The sequence below is a fragment of the Nomia melanderi genome, chromosome 7, assembly GCF_051020985.1.
Source record: "Nomia melanderi isolate GNS246 chromosome 7, iyNomMela1, whole genome shotgun sequence".
NCBI classification, from domain to species: domain Eukaryota; kingdom Metazoa; phylum Arthropoda; class Insecta; order Hymenoptera; family Halictidae; genus Nomia; species Nomia melanderi.
This window is the reverse complement of record NC_135005.1, coordinates 16,937,977-16,953,478: the sequence shown is the minus strand read 5'-3', so window position 1 is coordinate 16,953,478 and position 15,502 is coordinate 16,937,977. Positions and strand designations below refer to the sequence as shown.

General features: G+C 43.3%; 1 protein-coding gene across 6 annotated transcripts in view; it reads right to left on the bottom strand.

Moving 5' to 3' along the window:
• Ae2 (anion exchange protein Ae2) overlaps positions 1-15,502 on the bottom strand; it is a 70,784-nt gene that overhangs the window by 39,661 nt on the left and 15,621 nt on the right. Inside the window, exon 1 of one of the 6 annotated variants that reach the window (XM_031972442.2) lies at positions 4,842-5,066. The exons of 3 other annotated variants lie outside the window; for them this stretch is intronic. The gene's annotated coding sequence lies outside the window, so the exon portion shown is untranslated. Of the gene's footprint in view, positions 1-527; positions 745-3,819; positions 3,953-4,841; positions 5,067-15,502 lie in introns of those variants that run through there. 2 more of the 6 variants (XM_031972443.2, XM_031972441.2) reach the window with 2 other exon arrangements.

Below are 15,502 nucleotides of genomic sequence, written 5' to 3'. Positions count from 1 at the left end.
CGGGTCAAGTGGTGTAGTCATTCAAGATACAAAGCACACTTTCAGAGCTTGTGGAAAAGATGATACCATTACAGGTACGAACCAGCAATATTTAATTCAGTATTCAGCTCGTTCAGATATCGCATTTTATAATCTACTCGAACTTCAGCAGCACCGAAGGATATTATAAACATTCATTCGTAGGTGAATTATTTGGCACGGATCTTCGTGTAAAACACGAATTATTCTCTATGTAAATATACATTATGCACATAATCGTCTAATTATACGAAGGATCGAATCATTCGCTGGCAACTGTCGACACAAAAGCCTGCTGTCACGATGACTTCGACGCCGAAGGGACAGCTGACGTTCGCGAAACGCAAGAAAAACGTTTGCATCAGGTTCACAGAGAGCACACGAAGCGATCGAGTGTTCCCAAGGAGAAGGGCAAATTGCCGTATAATTGGCTCGCGATGGAGGAAAGGGGGGGAGGGGCGAAGAAAGAAGAGAGCGAAGGGACAAGAAAAGGCGCGGGGCATACAGACCTTTAAATGGAACGTCGGTGTCTAGCGTGTCACGGGGACGGAGATCGCAATCGCGAGCGATCACGAGAACACTTGTTCGCGGACTAAAGGATCGTGGGGATCTCTCGCGGACCGACGAGTCGCCCAAGATCGCGACGGAGAGGCGACACGACGACAGTGACCGACCGACTGACTTGGTTCGAGGCTGCCGGCAACGCGACACGTTCATCCGGAGGGACCGATTCCAATGGAACTCGATGAATAACGTGCGGCCGCCTCGGCCGCTGGCGTTACGCTCGCCGTATCAATGGCGGAACGCACCGACGCGCCTTGCCGATCGGCCGGACGTTTCTCCGCGTTGCTGGTCTCCCGAGAAGCTTCACGTTTCGAGAACGAACGTCTTGGTATCGTCGATTCTTTTCGTCGTTTGAGTAGCTTCACTTTTATGAGCAGAATTTATGAAGAGTGGATTAATAAGTAATCGGTTTCGATCGTATTGGTGAACTTGAAGTTATTTCGAGAAGCACGGTATTGAGATGATTATTTTTTGAGGGAATACTAAGTTACATTGACTTTTTGAAATCCCTCTGTAGGAACTTAGAGCGTTTATTGAGGGTTTAGTTGATTTATCATTCAGTTTATTGCTGAACTGATTTGCTTAATAGATTCTTCGAGGAGTATGTTATTTTTGTAATAATTAAGGAAAGGGGACGCGAGGAATGGGTTATTTTGAGCTTCCTGGTAGTTTTAGTGTTAATGAACTTCGATTACTCGAGCGTGTTGACCTGTAACGTCTGTTTCCATCGGTTCACGAAGTTATTCCATTTTGCAGCGTAAAGCGAAGCGTCGTTTCGCCGGATGCTCCTCTTCGGAATATTCCAGATTTTATTCCACATCCCCGGAGTTTCCTACCGGAATTTCGCAAGCTTGCGGTTTTATGGGATTCTAACTCGCCTCGATGATTACTCGATCGCAACAAGTTCAGCTGATGATTTCCAGTTACCGGGGAGTCGGCCGCGGAAACCTGAATTTACGCGAACGCTCGCGGTTAGCTCATAACTCACGCCTCGCCTTGAATTATCGCGAATCACTCTTGCCGCCTCGGACAGCGAAATCGGCTTCGTGATATACCGCCGGCCGTAAGTCATCGAACATAATGGTCGTCGCGGTGAAGATGAAAATTACGATGCAACAGTTTACCGGTCAAATTGAAACTTTTCAAGCGAACCGTGCAATTGTTCTCATTCGACGTTGGAATAGAATCGAATTAACGCTTTGCACTCCGGAAGTGTTCCACTGGGAATACTCAACATTTTCTAATGAGATGCAGATGACATTTGAAATTAACTTGTCAAGAATTCGCTACTACTTTGACGAGGAAAACTGTTTTCTTTCAATATTTCACATATTCACGCATTATACGAAGTTTAATATTGAATATCAAAGTTTACAATTTTCCTGTGTCAAATCATTTGGATGACAGGCGCTTCTGAAGTGCGAAAGGTTAAAGAATCTTTCAGGTAAAGGCAAAATAAAAATGTGTCGATCGCCGGTACGAGGTCTCGAAAGTTCAACGAATGATCGCATACCGGGTGACCCTGGAGCGACTACACATTTGGTCGTGGATCGGATTTCTGTGCATTTCCATCGGCAGCTAGCTAAACGACTCGTCGACGTTAACTCTTTGCGGACGAATGTCGACATTTCGGCGAGATGAAAGGTTCGTATTTGGAGTGCTAAGTCGCGGACGAACGATTTAACCCTTTGCACTCGGAAGTATTTCGCTGGAGATACTTTACGTTTTCTAACTATACAAAGACGATATTTTTTCAATGAACTCAAAGAGAAAATCACAAGTGAACCGAGAGACAAAGCTTTTTTACCCGAATATTTCATACACCGATGTATTATACACAATTCAATATTAACCGTTTGCACTCGGGAGGTGACCGATTTAATATTTAATATTATACTTCATATAATGCATCAATCTAAGAAATATTTTCACGAAATATCGTCTTCACCTCAGCAGAAAATGTTGAAATATTTCTAGTGAGAAACTTCGGAGTGCAAAGGGTTAAATATCAAATTTTATACTTTTACCGCATCCAATCAAGTGGTGATTAAGAGTCACCTCTCGAGTGCAAAGGATTAATTACTCGATTAGCAAGAGATCAGCGCACAGTTCCCTAATTTTCTATTTAAGCGTTCGACGTATAATTTACCTTCGTACGTTACAAGTTTGCCGTACTTTAAAGCGTCCCCGTCCACAAAGAGAGTTAAAGGAACGCGGCGTTGAAACGCGAGGCTCGGCGTCGCTGATCTTTTCGCTCGTCTCTAATTACACGTCGCGATCCGATCGGCGTGACGCAACGAAATGCCTGGCGCGTGGTCCGCCGGAGAAAGAGGAATTTTTTCGCCGAGAAAAATCTGCCGGAGAAAGGTGTTCGCCGGCGAGGCACGTGGCGGTGTGGAGAAGCCTTTAGCCGCCGGTCACCGCTCGCGTGTTCCAACAACGCCCCAGCCCGCCTCCGAGGTCGTGTTTAACGTCCGCGAGCGGATAATAGAAAATTAAAATTAACGCCGGCTTTATTGGATCGTCCGGCGGCGAAAATAGCTGCGATACTTTCACACTAATTGCCGCCGTGACGCAGGACCCCTTTGTAATTGGCTCTTCTAATTATTGTGTCGGAGGACCGTGTCGTTCACGATGTTTCGGAGATCGATTGCTTAGTATATATCAAATTCTCACGCTGTCGCAACGAGGATCGGCACTTAATGAAGCTCTTGTACAGTCGGAGCAATTCCCTCAGTGAAATTTCAATTGAGAGGTCAGGATTTTCTGTGACAACTGTTCTTCCAACGCTGTTACGTAGAAACAACGGAATTGAGACATTCACGGCGACACACTTCTAACAAATCGACCAATATAGAATTTCCCATTCGTCGAAAGAAAATCTCTCAGTAATCAAAGATCAAGATGAAGTTAACAGATGGATACAATTCAACGATACATTTTTAAACATCGGAGAAGAGAACCATGTCAAAGTAATCTACAAACTTCTAACAAATGGATCAATATATAAATTCCCATCGCACGTTCGTTGAAAGAAAATTTCTCAGTAATCAAAGAACAAGATGAAGTTAACAGATGGATACAGTTCAACGATCCATTTTTAACCATCGGAGAAAAGAACAATGTTAATCTACAAACTTCTACGAAATGAATCAATATATAATTTCCCATCGCACGTTCGTCGATATAAAATCTCTCAGTAATAAAGGAAGAAGAAGAAAGCAATTCGAAACTTACGGTGCCACCTTTCTCTCTCACTTGGTCCCGTGCCACGCCGAACGAGCCGCGAAGCAACACATTTCACCTTCACCGCGCGATTATTCCCGTTCGAGTCGCGCGGCGCGGGTAACGGGACAGGAACTGTGACGCGCCCGACGTAACCGAGAAACCGAATCCCCGAAATTTAATCGCGCAGTAACGCGACCGACGTCACGAGTCACAAGACACGCTACGTGATTTAAATGTCACCGTGTATCTTCGGATCGTGCCCGGAGCCCGAAAAAAAACGAGCCGAGAGGGCCGCGGATTCTTTTTCCCTCGCTGGCTTGATTTACCGCCGCGGCGCGTGATTTACGGGCGAGGCTTAATGAAACGCCGATTCGATTATTCTCCTTCGCGGCGGATCTAATCCGCGGCGTCCGCCATTTGTTCGGGGACAGACGAATCCTCGGCGGAGCCGCGAAACGCGCTGTCCACGGAATAGCGAACAGCTTCGGGCTAGAACGAACGAATCCGCGGCACGAGGAATGTATCTAGAAGCGTGTAAAAAGTAGGAACTTCGTTCGGGACCGCTGGGAAAAATGATACTCCTCGCCGGAGGAATGAAATCTGTAAACAATCTGCGCGCGGAACCTTCCACAAAGACCTCGCGATCTCGGCGAACAAACAACATACCGTTACAAACGAAAAATAAACAGTTGACTGCGTGCCTGAGTTGCTCGGCGAACGATTACCTAATTGGAGCAACTTTCTGAGTCATCGTTGGAAGAGCTACCGAGGAAGTGTACAAACCCGTTGAGCCGCGTTCGTCGGAAATTTCGTTCGAACTTGAATGTGATTTTCATTTGAATCTCAATTTAACGCTAAAACTATTCTTTCGTCCTCTTGATCGTCTTCCTTTTTGCAGTTATCGAAAAGAGAAAAGTTTCTCCGAGCTGAATCGATTAAAGTCTCGACACTCTTAGAGTTTCTAAACTAATTCTCTACGAATTCCAACGAATCAGTTCGGCTCGGTAGTGTTAAATTCGAATTGGAATTACCTCTTATCTCGCACGAGGATCCATAGACAGTTTCTTGGTCCTCGAAATACTTGGAACGAAACGAAACTCGCGAGTGTACAGTGTTCAAGAGAGAAACGTCGCGTCGAAGATCGTCTCCGACGACTAATTGCGAATAACAACGGGAAATTATTACGCGACAGACGCGTTCATCACCGTCTTCGCGCGAAGACTCCGCGGGCCGAGCTGGACTCCGATGCAGGATCCAGCAAACATGTCCCATTGAAAAGATGTCGCGGGAAACAAGCAGCCTCTTTTGTCGCCGCTCGGAGGAACGGGGGCCCTTTTGTTCACGCGCCATCTGTCTTCGAGGTGTGTTACGTCGAATTCCATTTTTTGCCCGCGTATTCTTCTGCTGCACCTTCGGCGCCACGTCGACGCCTCGCCTCGGTGTCCTCCGCTTGCGTCTTAATTGCGCGAATTAATATTATCGTGCCTAATTCCGTTGCGTCGTCGAGCGAGTTACGCACGGGCGAATCCGACATCGATGGAGTGAATTTACTAAAATAGAAACTCGAAAGCTCATGACTTATAGGAACTACTTGTTCAATCTCTACGAAACTCGATTGACTGTGTAATCTGTTTTTACTCTAATCGTACCACGTGTTTTTATAACGAATCGTAGCACGATGTGACTCTCAGCCACTTATGAGAATAAAAGGCACGATTAAAATTGTATTGTTTTCGTTTATAGGGCCCAAAATTTTAGAAGCACAAACTTTTGGAAATGCAATATGAAATAGCGAAGAAGTTTAACACTGGAACTACCGAGCATTTAATACGATTAATGTGCAATTTCTATAAAAACTGTAACAATAGATTATTTTCAGTTTCTTCAGACATTCATTATAGTACTAAAATGAAGCTATTTACTTTCAAAATCATTTCGAATATTCAACGCTTCGAAGATATCAATAATTGCTATACAAGAAAATTGAAACCAGTTATTTTGACTTAGTTCTAGTGTTAAGTAAAAAGTTCTAATGTGACTCAAACTCACATGATAAAGATTCTGTTGTATTCAAGACGAAGGAGATCCATAACGTGGTATTTAGGGTTAATATCAATCGACTGATTAGCTAGCTTCATTGTCGAATGGTTAACACTAGAACTACCGTACCAGTCAAAACGACTGGTTTCTATTTGTTTATTTAGCAATTATTGATATCAACTATTTACTCCATAATTTTTCTGTGCCAAATCGAATGGCGACTGAGAGGAGCCTACGGAGTGCAAAGGGTTAAAGATGAAACGCAACGAAGCAAATGAGATACAGATAAAAATATCGAAAAAGCGGACGGAAACGAGGAATTGATTCCTTATCGCTAACAGGTTAAATCGTTTAAGAAGTGGATATTTTACGGAATCTAGATTCCACGATGCACGAAAACAAGTCGATTCCGACCGGCAATAAGTTGCGGAAGTCACGCGAATCGCCTGAGCCGGTATGCAAATGGCGGAGACAATGACGAGTATACCTGGAGCGACGGTTTCGAGTTTGCATTCGAAATACTGCTCGTTCGCTCGTGCATCCGTGGGTTTTCAAGCGAGATACAGCATCGAAGCTTGCGGAAATGTTAGAGGAAAAGCGAGAGACCTTCGCTGGAAACTCGGAAAGAAATTTCACGAGAAAATTCCACCGGAATCCTTGAAATTGACCAGTGACACTAGCCGAACCGGCAGGTGGCACGTGTAAAAATAAGCGGCGAAGCTTCCTCCGTGTAACAAACACGGCCAGCTCTGAACTTTAAATGCCATTAATATCTTCCTCGGCGATCAGTACCCCTATAGTAACCGATATCACGCGTTATCGATCGTACACGCATACATAAAGGGGAATTTGCATTTCAGTAGATACACGTAAGCTTTTCGAATTCGCGCGGCCTCGAGAAGAAGTCGCACCGATACCGCCTGGAATTCGTTTAAACGAAACCGTGACCAACTACTGGCTATATAGGCACTAAATTATTTACATGTAACTTTTAATTCATGCATCGATCAACTTTCTAACGAAATTCCATCAAGTTCAACGCTAAAACTTCCTAGCAAGCGGAGTGACTTATTTCCAACTGTTTATAATGAATAGAATTTTTTGAGACTCGAAAGGTTTGTTAGTCTTGTATCTATGCAAATATATAGGGTAAATGAAAATCTTTTGGAAAAATGCTTTTAGAATTTTAGTATTTGCGAAATAACCATTCTGAAGTGAGTCGATTTGACTCGTTCTGTGGTTTTAGTGTTAATATCTTTGATATTTCATCAGAAAATAAATATTTGTTGAGAAAAATATTCTCGAGTGCAAAGGGTCAATATACTTGTTTTCCCTTCGAGTTAATTTTAAAGAATATCGTCCTCGCCTCGTGAAAAAATGTTAAATATTTCTATTGAGAAATTTCCGAGTGCAAAGGTTTAATCAATAGAAGAAAAGGAAACTACGTGATCTCTAACTGTCAAGTAATTAAATCACTTGTCAGCGACTTTGTCCTCCAAATATGAACGTTTCATCTCGCCGAAACGCCGACATTCGTCCGCAAAGGGTTAATTAATGGGTGATTTCGACGCATCTGGTAGTTGTAGTGTTCAAAATTCATTCTAATATCACTTGCCTTTATGAAAGAATAATAAGTATCATAGAAAACGTTGAAAAGCGTTAACAAATTCGACAATTCCAAGTCCGCAAAGGGTTAATTTGTTAGTATCATTGCAAGACTCTCCGTTTAGACAGGAATTCGCCGCGTTCTTGCCAAGTTCTGCGTCCGTCCGTCGCTTCGAAGGATGAATGGAAAAATTGATCAAAGGGAATACAACTGGGGAACAATGTACGAGTCGATAACATTGGAAAAGACAGTTGGTATTAGGAACCAGCGGAAGAGGAACTTGATTTCCATTTAGACGAAGCACAAGCGAATACCGATAGCGAGATGTACATATGTACCGGCGTAACAATGTGTACATAGCGTACGCGAGCGGCACGGAGCAACATAATATTCGTAAATGTTTCACGGCATGTATAATGCAGTACGCAGACGAATATGACCCAGTAAGAGCCGATGAATAAGTAAATCTGTATTACGTAGTGACAGGCGTAGGCATGTTCCGTGCACCTCGTCAACTTTTACGGTCTACCTCCGTTTTAAATATTCAAACGCCGCGGAACGTCGCGCGTACATTTCGCACCGGGTGCTCCGAAAATAGCTATTAACCTGAGACATCGACTTTATGGACGAACGAAATAGAATCGAAATTAACCCCTAACTCGACAATGAAATTATTATACAGATCAAATTTCTTCGATCCTGATTTCCTCGTTTTGCTGTTGTTAAAAAGACACATGCTTATCTGAGAAATTATTCAAAACTTAGATTAAAATTACATCGAAACGACCTATTCCTGATTTCCTCGTTTTGCAGATGTTAAAAAGACAGATGCTTCTCTCAGAAATTATTCAAAACTGAGATTACAATTAGGTCGAAACGACCTATTCCTGATTTCCTCGTTTTGCAGTTTTTAAAAATACAGATGCTTCTCTCAGAAATTATTCAAAACTGAGATTACAATTAAATCGAAACGACCTATTCCTGATTTCCTCGTTTTGCAGTTATTAAAAAGACAGATGCTTCTCTGAGAAATTATTCAAAACTTAGATTACAATTAGATAGAAACGACCTATTCCTGATTTCCTCGTTTTGCAGTTATTAAAAAGACAGATGCTTCCCTGAGAAATTATTTAAGAAATTGATTCACCGAAAACTGAACTGTAAATCAATTAAAGTCTCGATAGATGCACTCTTCAAGTTTCTATATAGGAATTTCACAGTCAGTTGAACTGCTCGGTAGTTTTAAAGTATTCCAAGTTTACGTAAGATAAGTAAACAGGTCTGGCACAATATTTCACGTGTTCATTGTGAATAACGCAACAACAACAGTGATAAAAATAATCTAATAGTTTACGCGGACATATTCAGGGCATTCGGACTAATAAGTAAAATTCATGGCGGCATTGCACCGATAACGTGAACAATAACTTCGTTTGACGTAATAAATTAAACGGGAAATTACATTTACACCAGGAAATCTGTGAAATTTCCGAACTTTACGAAAGTTGTAGAAGTTTCATTCGATAAATATTTCAGAAACGATGTTCCTTTCCCTCCGTTCGCACTCCTCGAGTCGGAGATTACGCCATCTTTGATCTGATAGCCGTGAAATTGCGCGAATCAATTTTAACGCCGCGTCATCCATAAACCATTATTCCCTTGCTCACGGGACGTTCTTAATTGGGAAACTCTGCAACGGAATGACAAGATACTCCAGCGAGCTTCGCGCGTACTTTTCGTCTTCTCGAGAGATTTCAATTAACACGATCGCGGACGTGAATGCTGCAGCATTCATCTTCATCGCGATGCGAAATGACTTGGATATGCCGTAACATTCAAATTTATAAGCTACATCATCATTACGCATTTAATTCTACGTAGCCTGAATTTCTCGAAATCTCCACGCACTTTAACTCTTAGAGAACTGAATCTGCATTTCTTCTATTTCCGCGGCTCATTAAAATTTGTACTATTCGCGAACGTGAATGCTACAGTATTCATCTTCATCGCGATGCGAAATGACTTGGATATGCCGTAACATTCAAATTTATAAGCGACATCATTACGCATTTAATTCTACGTAGCCTGAATTTCTCGAAATCTCCACGCACTTTAACTCTTAGAGAACTGAATCTGCATTTCTTCTATTTCCGCGGCTCATTAAAATTTTCACTGTCCGCGAACGCGTTGAACGCGCCAGATCTTTGTTGCGCCACGGATTTCGCGAGATCGCAGGATTGAGCTGCGCAAACAGTAAGCTCGTTAATGTTTTTGATAACAAATTCATTCGACGACGTCTAAATATTATACAAACGGTAGTCTAATCTGCTTCCTGAGATAAGGCAACCACTCCCTCCGTATTAATTTAAATCCCCCTCCCGTTCCATGGGATATGAAGCGGTTTTTCGTGTGATTCACCTATTCCATGAATTAATGAACAGTTGTGATGCGTATGCGTCAATGAAATGATTCACGATAAGATTGATTGCGTTTCTCCCTCGACTCGTCGACGATTCTACAAAATGGCGCGCAGAAATCTGGGATTGCTGAAATGTTTGTTTAATTAATAGTTACGAGAAATCTTCCGTTTGTTCGCTGTGCGTTCGCCGAGCTACCTGTAAGCTTGAAATTACAGAGAAATCGCAAGCTTTTCACCGGCACTAAAGAATATACTGTTGTCTATGCAACGTCATTCGGAGGATCAGCATGTATCCCTGGTTAATTGTGCGTACAGTACTCGATACTGGAAATTACGACGCACTGACCTTTCCCTTAAGTTACGAGAGCTACGAGAAGCAACTCGAGAAGTTAAAGTCGAACTACAACTCGGTTTACGAGCGTCGATTCAGTCGTTCGACAAAGTAATGGGAACAAATTCGTATCTTCCCAATATTGTTGGATGATCAATATTCAACGCATTAAGTAGCAGTTATTAATCTAACGCCTGCGATCGCCTTTTAAGGATCAGAGCCTAGACGATAGAAGTACAAGCAAGTAAAAGAGGAACAACTTGCGTAACATCTCATTGTTCCAACGGGAAGTTTCTCGAGGTACAAAGAAAACACTTTCGCTCTCTGTGGTAGAAAATTTTCTCCATGGGAAATTCGTGAGTCATTGACGAGAGACGAGGAGATTCTCGACGTCGGGGAAGATAGAGTACAAGGACAAGATGAATGGATCAGGGGGAACGAAGGAGAAAGAAAGAACAGAGCTGTTTCCACGATGCGAGCCGGAGATATCAAAGAGATTTATAAAATCAGGTCGAAAACCTCGGGGTCCCCATGCTTGCATAACCTTGTGCCACAAAAGGCACGCGGGAGAGGAGAAACCGGCATGCTCCTTTCTCTCCGGCCTGATCGCTTTGTTTCGACGATTTATTCGCGCGAGCGGTACACGGAGCACTCGAATCCTCTCGCAAACATCGACTCCAGCGAGCTGGACCGGGAGTCTCTATCGATTCTGCGATCTATCCTCTTCCGGATCACACTTTGTCCCTGAATAAACTGAACATCTTCTGTTCATTGGAAATATTTTGAGATTTTCTGATAAGATGAAATAGGTATTTTGTGAAACCAAATCGATAGCGTACACTGAAGAACAAAGCTGTTTTATTTGAATATTCCTCAAAATGTTGCATTATAGGAAATATAATATTAAATATCAAGATTTCCTAACTAGACGAAGATGATATTTTTTGAAATTAACTCAAAGAGAAATCACAAGTAAATTGAGATGCATTATACACGGTCGAATATTAAATAGTAAATTTTATAATTTTACTTCATCGAATCAGGTGGTGAGTGAGAGTCACCTCTCGAGTGCAAATGGTTAATGTTAAATGCGAAATTTTAAAATTTTGAAGCACCAATCGTGTGGTGACTGAGAGGCACCTTTCGAGTTCAAAGGGTTAAAGTATTCGCCAGGTAAAATCTTTATTTTAAAGAGGACAACGATGACGCGAAAGTTCCGACGTGGTTTCAGCAGCGTTCCCACTAAATCCAACCTCCTATTACGGATTCCCTTCGCCGTCTGGCTCGTTCGACCCGAACAAACGCTTTCGTGACCCGTCGCGGATCGCTAGTTTCGGGCCAATGGAGAGACCGGAACGCGGGCTTCCGAACGTTCCACTTGAAAATTCTCGCGATATTTTTGGAAGCTGATAGGCCCTGCCCGAACCGCTCGCTCGGAAATGCCGAGTACAGAAAATCCTCCATGATTCGCTGCGCAGCGCGTAGGGCCATTAGAGAACTCCGTGAAAACAATTCAATTAACGCATACCGAAACGGACAATTTATCGAATGTAAAACCTCTAATTAGCTTCAGTCGTTGGGAGATGTTCAGCTCGAAAATTCTTCGGACACGGTCAATTGCAAAGAATTAAACGGATTACTAGAGGCCGTCAAGGCTCGACTGACAACTGAAGGTAATCAACGCGGAGCTACCGAACGAGAGGAAATTATCCATCCCTGAACTCTCCTTTCGCAATTACTCAACAGAAAACAGACGCTTCTCCGAGAAACCGTCGAAGAATCTGCTTCGGCGATACCCAAACTGAAATATAAATCACCGACAACCTTAACCGTTCCCCGAACGCCGCCATAGTGGCGACTTCGAGCTTCGATATCTAAATTGGAACGCTGCAAACAATTGTAACGATTCAACTAACGAAACATTGATATGTAGTCTTCTCTTATCTAATATTCCGATACACAGCTCAGCTACTTTGAAAACGATTTCCAAAAGTTTCGAAAATGTTCGACAAAGGATTAATAAACATATGCTAGTTTCCACAGAGAAACGTTAAGAACTCGGCGCGAGTCAGTTCCATAGTTATCACTTTACCTGTCATGTCGCTCGAATTCAGGTGACAGCATTTTTTCCGTCAACTTAAAAATGAAGTTTCTTAGCGACGTATCGAACTGAACTTTGTTAGATGTATTAAATACATAAAGAACAGTAGGGCAATCGTGAAGAATTTTGACCTTTCAGTTTGTTTTATTATGAAAATTGTTTTGATCGCGTGACGGTTTTGGTGAGCGTTTATTCGGCAGTCAATGCGTTAAGGGGGCGTTGTTGCGCAGACAATTCGGACGAAAAATTTCGTCGGGGAACGCAATCGGCTCCGGCACACCATCGAGTTTAATTGGTCCAATTAGTTGGTCTCCGGCATGGGTGTGATCAACAGGATTATTAAACCGTCGTCGACGAGAAATGGTTGTGTCACGCGGTGGCTGTGTCACACGGCGTGTGTGTCGTCTTTCGAGCTTTTCACCCTCAATTGTCGTCGGCCGAGCCACGCGGGCTCTTAACTTCGTTACCGATGCCGTTTAATTATGTCACATGACGACGCGCGCGCGAGCGCGATGACGCCGAGGGCAAACACGCACCGGCCTCGCATTGGAAACAGTTGGGGCCGCCTCATCAACGGTTTCCACGTGACGCTCGCTCGCGATCGTAAACGATCGTTGATCGTTTCTCGGACGCTCGCCGGTCTGGAAACGCCTCAATTAGAAACACTATTATTTCGCTGGCCGAGAATTCGCTCCAGCGGATCGGGTTTCCGGCGAATCTGCTCTGATTACCCGAACTTCTTTATTCCCTTATTAACGACGGAACGTCCGCGCATTATCCGCGCTCGGTGCTTGCGTTCTTCTTTCCCGGAGTTCTCCGGGGAACGCGTTCTTCGCGCGGTTTCAGGCGGATCGAGGAATTCGCCAGTTTGAAACATTCCATAAGCGGAATTTTCGATTGATACGGTTTTTAACACGTTAAGCGCCATGTCAGCCATTGGTGACTGACGCTTCTGAATGACTAGAAAGCAATCGTACAAGATAACTGATGTGAAATGAAAATGTTTAATAATGTAATTATGTTGATAACGTTCGACTGCTTTATGTATATGATCGACGTTCCTTCAGAACGGAGACACCGAGAGAAAAAGCGAATGAAATCGATCCGATAAGAGATGTGTCCCCGTGCGGTGCTCGTGTTTTAACGTGGAATCATGTTATTACTTCTATCGAGGATAAGGTCATCGGAAGGTGAATAGTTTCCGCGGTATCTACGATCTATAATGGAACTGTTGCACGCCCGATCTATAGTGCCATTAAAGCGGGTTACACGCAGTTCACAGTGCACCCGCGTCGTTGCACTCGGCGGAAAACGATGCCTGTTCCAGGAAAGAACACTGTGCTAGGGTACTTGACCTTTCTTCCTCCGTTCATTTCCTCCGTTTCCGTTCCACGTTTCACGTATCGACAGATTACTCGAGACTTAATGTTGAATACGAAATTTTATAATTTCGAAGTACCAATCGAGTGGTGACGCACCTTAGGAGTGCAAAGGGTCAACCCCTTGGCCTATGATTTCTTTCTCAACTGTCATCGATACGGCTACTTTGTCATTAATAATTTGTTGGAAAAAGAGAAAAATTCTAAGCATATGTTACGCCTATATTTCCATTTATAATAGTTGATTACAGAGGAATAATATTTATTTCGAATTCGAATTAACTAAGTAATATATATATTTGTTGAATCACGTTGAAAATCTTCATCGCAAGTCTCACTCGTTGTTACTATTTAGTATCTCGTAATATTTCCGTAACGATTCGATTTCGAAGAGCACACGATCGACACGGGGTTAACGAGTCCGTGAATGATCCCCGAAACACGGGGCAGAGAACGAGAGGCTTGAAAAGATCGGGCAACCTTGAACTTCCTTGACCTATACGCTTCCTCTTTAATTCAAAGGAACGGCCTCGCACAAGTACCGTCGACCTATGCTTATAACGTAACACACCGGTTCGCAGGGAACCTGCGCGGTCGCCGGCGTGCGAAATATTGCAGCGTAAAGGGAAATTCAAGCAGAATCGAACAGCTTTTGTCACGTACCACTTCACGGATGAAAAACTACACGGCGAATCGCGAGCGAGACATTTAATATCAAGCCCGTACCACCACGTGAACGGTCGCTTTATCTTTGTTACTTTATCTTTCACTGGCGTTGCAGTTTTTCTGCGCGGTGCTGTAGAGAAATGCGAACATCCAGCTGAAAGTTTCTCGGTTGTTCGAACGTCTCGAATTGTAACGTACGAGAACGATGAATATTGGATGGAATATATGATAGAAGATAACTGGTCGTTGGTTGATTATTTCATTTTCAACTTCTCGAAACGTTTCACAACGAAACCACCGTTTCACCTATTCCCATTTATAATTTATTAGAAAATATAATAAACTGTTCATTGCTAGCTTATTTCATTTTGAACTCCTCGAAACATTTCAGAAACATTACATTTTGTGAAATCAACGATTTATCTATTCCCATTTATAATATACTAGAAAATATAATAGGAGATAACTGTTCATTGCTAGATTATTTCATTTTGAACTTCTCGAAACCTTTCACAGCGACACCACCGTTTCATCCATTCCCATTTATAATATACTAGAAAATTTAATAGAAGATAACTGCTCATTGCCAGATCCTTATTTAATGTCGAACTTCTCGAAACCTTTCACAGCGAAACCGACGTTCCATCCATTCCCATTTACAAGCCACAACGCTCGATACGGGCATATTTCTGCGTGAACGTAGCATTGTCCGCGTTTTCACAAGAAAAATGTCGACGGGAGGCTCGTATCTGTCGCGTGCACGCGCCTAACCTTGCGCTCTCTTTTTCTCTATGATCTCCAATTGTAGTTTCCCCTCGCGGCGTGGTTCGACCCATATTCCACCGTTAAACGAGGTATTCTAGTTCACGCGGTTCGTTCGCTACCGCGGCGCCGCGCGATTTCACGCCCGTGCCGCCGATAAACGCCCACGCACCGTATCGCTTCGCGATTTTTGCACCGGAAACGACGCGTCCTCCAAGGCCGCCCTATCGGAAACTAGTCGCACACCTTGCCGCGCAAGGTTGAACGCTTCGCTTCGCGCCGGGAATCGTCCACCTACGAGTTTCCAGCCACAAAAACGTGTCCCGCATGCTTCGACGAGTTTCGGATAGCCGTGGCACAGAATAAATCCGTTTATCGCGCGGAAAAA